Below are 5,581 nucleotides of genomic sequence, written 5' to 3' on the forward strand. Positions count from 1 at the left end.
AAGGCGGGGTCTCCGACAGCGGCTCTACAGCGCCGCCCTGGCGCCCAGGAGGAGGTGCGGCACCCCCACTGCGGTGAAAGCGAAATGTGCTGGATGATCAGGCTGCTCTCAAGCAGCCCCAAATATAGGGGAAATGTTAGGAATTGCACATAATATCGTTATTGCACCTATTTAAATACAAGGAAAAGGCTTATTTTAACTTGGTGAGTGACATAATAACATGCATTCAAACAACACGGAGTCCCTTTGACCACTGGTTCCATACTGGTTGTGTGAAAGTTGTATCCAAGTGGTCCCACTCTGCTGATCTCTACTGTGGGACCATGACAGTGGCCATGTGGTTGCCAGCTATACCTCCCTAAAGTGTGAGGGGTAAAGAAGCCAGCGACAGCAGCAGCCAGATCAGTGACACCGCCACTGGCTCTGTTGTAGAGCAGGGTAGGTCAAGGACTAGACAAGCAATAGAGATAGGGGACTCTTTAGTTAGTGGCACAGATAGGCATTTCTCTGGCCACGAGCAGGACTCCAGGATGGTGTGTTGGCCCCCTGGTGCAAGCGTCAAGGATGTCTCTGAGTGGGCACAGGACATTCTGAAAGGGGAGCGTGAGCAGCCGAAGGTCATGGACCATATTGATACCAGCAACGTAGGCAGGAAGAGAGATGAGATTCTGCAAAGAGAATTTAATGAGTTAGGCAGAAAGTTAAAAAGCAGGACCTCCAGGGTTGTAATTTCAGGATTACTGCCTGTGCCACATGCTAGTGAGGCAAGAAATAAGAAGATAGTACAGTAAATGCATGGCTTTGCTGGTGCAGGAGGAAGGGCTTCAGGTACATAGATCACTGGCTCTCTTCCAGGGCAGGTGAGACCTGTGCAAGAAATATGGGTTGCATTTAAACTGGAGGGGCACAAATATCCTTGCGGAGGTTTGCTAGTGCTGCTTGGGAGGGTTTAACTAGCATGGCGGGGGATAGGAACCAGAGAAATAGGTCAGCAAGTGTAGGGATTGAGGGGAACGTTGAAGTTAGGTCAAGTAAGGCTTAAAGGAAGGAAAAGCAGAGCCAGATTAATGAACATGTTGGGGCTAAGGGGCTGAAGTGTATTTATTTCAATGCAAGGAGTATTACGGGTAAGATAAACTTAGGGACTAGATTACTACATAGAACTAGGATGTTGTAGCCATCACAGAGACTTGGTTGAGAGAACGGCAGGATTTGCAGCTCAACGTTCCAGGATGCAAATGCTTTGGACGTGATAGAGGGGGATGTAAAAGAGGTGGGGGAGCTGCACTACTGGTCAGGAATAAAAAAGATGCAATCACTATAATGGGGTTATACCATAGGCCTCCCAATACCCAACGGGAGATAGGGGAACAGATATGGAGGCAGATTATGGAAAGATGTATTAAGCAACCCGGATAAATGTGAGGTGTTGCCCCTTTGTGGGACTAATGTCTAGAGGCAGTAGACTCTTAAGGGCAAGACCCTTAACAGTGTTGAAGAGCAGAGAGACCTTTCGGTACAAGTCCATGGCTCATTGAAAATGGCTACACAGGTAGATAGGGTGGTTAAGAAGGCTTATGGAATGCTTGCTTTCATTAATTGAGGTGTTGAGTATAGGAGTCAAGAAGTTATGATGCATCTCTTTAGAACTCTGGTTAGGCCGCATTTAGAGTATTGCGCGCAATACTGGTCACCTCACTATAGGAAGGATGTCGAGGCTTTAGAGAGGGTGCAGAAGAGGTTTACTAGGATGCTGCCTGGATTAGAGTGCATGTGCTATCAGGAGAGGCTGGACAAACTTGGGCTCTTTTCTCTGGAGCGGAAGAGGCTTTGGGGTGATCTGTTGGAAATGTATAAGATTATGAGGGGCATAGATAGGGTGGGCAAGCAATATCTTTTTCCCTTTATAGAGCAATCCAATACCAGAGGGCATGCATTTAAGGTGAGAAGGGGTAGGTTCAGAACAGATGTGAGGGGCACGTTTTTTACTCAGAGAGTGGTGGAGGCCCAGAATGTGTTGCCTAATAGGGTGGTGGAGGCAAGTTCATTGGGGGCTTTTAAGAGAGGTTTGGATGGGCACATGAATGAGAGGAAAATGAAGGGATATGGGCATTCTATAGGTAGGAGGGATTAGCTATGTCGGCACAACATTGTGGTCGGAAGGGCCTGTTCTGTGCTGTACTGTTCTATGTTCTATGTTCAACAGGGTAGTTGTAGTGGATGACTTTAATTTCTCCAATATTCCCCCAATGTAGATTGGGACTCCATGAGTGCATGAAGCTTAGATGGGGCAGAATTTGTTATACACATCCAGCAGGATTTCTTGACAGAGTATGCAGCTAATCCAGCCAGGGAAGGGGCCATACTAGACCTTGTATTGGGAAATGCAATCTTCTGGAGTTCAGTCTCCGGAGTCGGTGTTCAGTCTTCTGGTGAGTGAACACGAGGAAAGCACCTGGCTCAGATGGTGTCTCTGGTCGTGTGCTCAGATCTTGTGCTGATCAGCTGGCGGAAGTATTTGCGGACATATTTAACCTCTCCCTGCTTCAATCTCAGGTTCCCACCTGTTTTAAGAAGACCACTATCATCCCGATACCAAAGAAAAGCAAGGTAACATGCCTCAATGACTACCAACCAGTGGCTCTGACATCCACCATCGTGAAGTGCTTTGAGAGGTTGGTCATGGCACACATCAACTCCAGCCTCCCAGACAACCTGTACCCATTGCAATTTGCCTATCGCCGAAACAGGTCTACAGCGGATGCCATCTCCCTGGCCCTACACTCAGCTCTGGAGCATCTGGACAGTAAAGACACCTACGTTAGACTATTGTTTATTGACTACAGCTCTGCCTTCAGTGCAATAATCCCAAGCAAGCTTGTCACCAAACTCCGAGACCTAGGACTCAACACCTCCCTCTGTAACTGGATCCTTGATTTTCTAACAAACAGACCACAATCAGTGAGGATAGGCAGCAATACCTCCAGCACGGTTATTCTCAACACTGGTGCCCCATAAGGCTGAGTCCTCAGCCCTCTACTCTACTTCCTATACACTCATGACAGTGTGGCCAGATTCTGCTCTAACTCCATCTACAAGTTTGCAGATGATACCACCGTAGTAGGCCGTATCTCAAACAGCAATGAGTTGGAGTACAGGAAGGAGATAGAAAGCTTAGTGGAATGGTGTCATGACAACAACCTTTCCCTCAATGTCAACAAAACAAAAGAGCTGGTCATTGACTTCAGGAAAGGAGGCGGTGTTCATGCACCTGTCTACATCAATGGTGCTGAGGTCAAGAGGGTTGAGAGCTTCAAGTTTCTGGGAGTGAACATCACCAACAGCCTGTCCTGGTCAAATCACGTAGATGCCACGGCCAAGAAAGCTCACCAGCGCCTCTACTTCCTCAGGAGGCTAAAGAAATTCGGTTTGTCCCCAATGACTCTCACCAACTTTTACCGATGCACCATAGAAAGCATCCGATCTTGTTACATTAATGGCCAAGAGATCCATTTTATTTAAATGGAAGGACCCTATATCCCCTACTACATTTCAATGGTTTTCTCAAACTATAACATGTTTAAACTTAGAAAAAATTAGGAGTGGTACTGTTGATCCTTCGCTTAAATTTGAGGAAGTTTGGAATCCATTTATTCAATATTTCCATACAATATGAGCATACCTTTTTTGAATCCCCTTCAATAACCTTTGAATATAGAAGAGCGGAGCTGATGACATAAGAATGTGTTTTTTTTTAATCGAAGAAATATCAGTCCAGTTTTTTTTTCTTTGAAGTTTTTGGTTTGCTTTTGTTTAATATTATACTTTTTTTTGATCTGGGGGTTTTCTCTTAATATAATTATATTTCTTTTCAATTATTTTGTTTCCTATAATGTTCACTTAGCAAGAGTGCGGGAGGTCTAGATTACATATTTTACTCCTTGTGAGTATAAATATTAACTGTTGTTGTTATCCCAATCTCTTTGTATCATATGCATAATCATTAATGTTATGTACATTAATTTGAATTAACTTGAAATTCAATAAAGAGATTGAAAAAGAAAGAAAGCATCCTATCTGGATGCATCACAGCTTGGTATGGCAACTGCTCTGCCCAGGACCGCAAGAAACTGCAGAGAGTTGTGGATGCAGCCCAGCGCATCACGGACACCAGCCTCCCCTCCTTGGACTCTGTCTTTATCTCTCAGTTGTCTTGGTGAAGCAGCCAGCATAATCAAAGACCCCACGTACCCAGGTCATTCTCTCTTCTCTCCTCTTCCATCGGGTAGAAAATACAGGTGCCTGAGGGCACGTACCACCAGACTTAAGGACAGCTTCTACCCAACTGTGATAAGACTATTGAACGGTTCCCTTATACAATGAGATGGACTCTGACCTCACGATCTACCCTGTTGTGACCTTGCACCTTATTGCACTGCACTTTTTCTGTAGCTGTGACACATTTACTCTGTACTGTTATTGTTTTTAACCTGTACTGTATCAATGCACTCTGTACTAACTCAATGTAACTGCACTGTGTAATGAATTGACCTGTACGACTGCTATGCAAGACAAGCTTTTCACTGTACCTCGGTACATGTGACAATAATAAACCAATACCAATACCAATGAGCTTGGCCAGTTGATTGGAGTTTCAGTGGGAAAGCACTTTGGGTACAATAATCATAACTTGTGTCGGAGGCTGGGAGGTGACCTGATAGAAGTATATAAAATTATGAGAGGCACAGATAGGGTAGATGGTCAGAGTCTCTTTCCCAAGGTGGAAATATCAAATATTAGTAGTCATAGTTTTAAGACGAGAGGGGGAAAGGTTAAAGGAGATTTACGAGGCATGTTTTTTTTTCACACAGAGAGTGGTAGGTGCCTGGAAGTGCTGCCAGGGGAAATAGTGGAAGCAAATACAACAGTGGAATTTAAGAGGCATTTAGACAGGCTAATAAACAGGTAGGGAATGGGGGGGGGGGGGGGGGGGTTACAGACCATGTTCAGGGAGATGGGATTAGTTTGGATTGGCATCATGGTCGGCACAGACACTGTGGGCCAAGGGGCCTGTTCCTGTGCTTTATTGCTCAATGTTCTATGTTCACATGAGCAACAGATTATTGAGAAGAGATATGAAACAGTGCAAAGGTAATTTGCAAAGGGTTAAAAGCAGCCATCCCAGAACAGAAGATTGGACAGTGTTTTCAGTGTGAATCAACACTTCATTCATAAAAAACACAACACCAACAGTACATGTCTTTCCTCTACATTCAAAGTGCCAAGTACATTCTATTTACAAAGCACCATTGACGTTCATGTAGCCTTTGTGAATAGCACATCTGTTTGAGGGGCTGGTACACTTGACCCAGCTCCTCAGTGTCCAGTGGTGGCAAGGCCTTACATCGCACCCTTCCCCACAAAGCCTTTGAAATGACAGTGGAGTAAGTAGTTGGCGAGCAAAGCAGCTCTGGGAGCCAGACAGGAGCAGCGGTTACTGTTAATAAACACTGCTCTACATAAACAACATCCCAGTACCATACACCCAATGCAACGGAGTTCAGTCTTTTCTTTCCAGCTT

The sequence above is a fragment of the Pristis pectinata genome, chromosome 1, assembly GCF_009764475.1.
Source record: "Pristis pectinata isolate sPriPec2 chromosome 1, sPriPec2.1.pri, whole genome shotgun sequence".
Lineage (NCBI taxonomy): Eukaryota > Metazoa > Chordata > Chondrichthyes > Rhinopristiformes > Pristidae > Pristis > Pristis pectinata.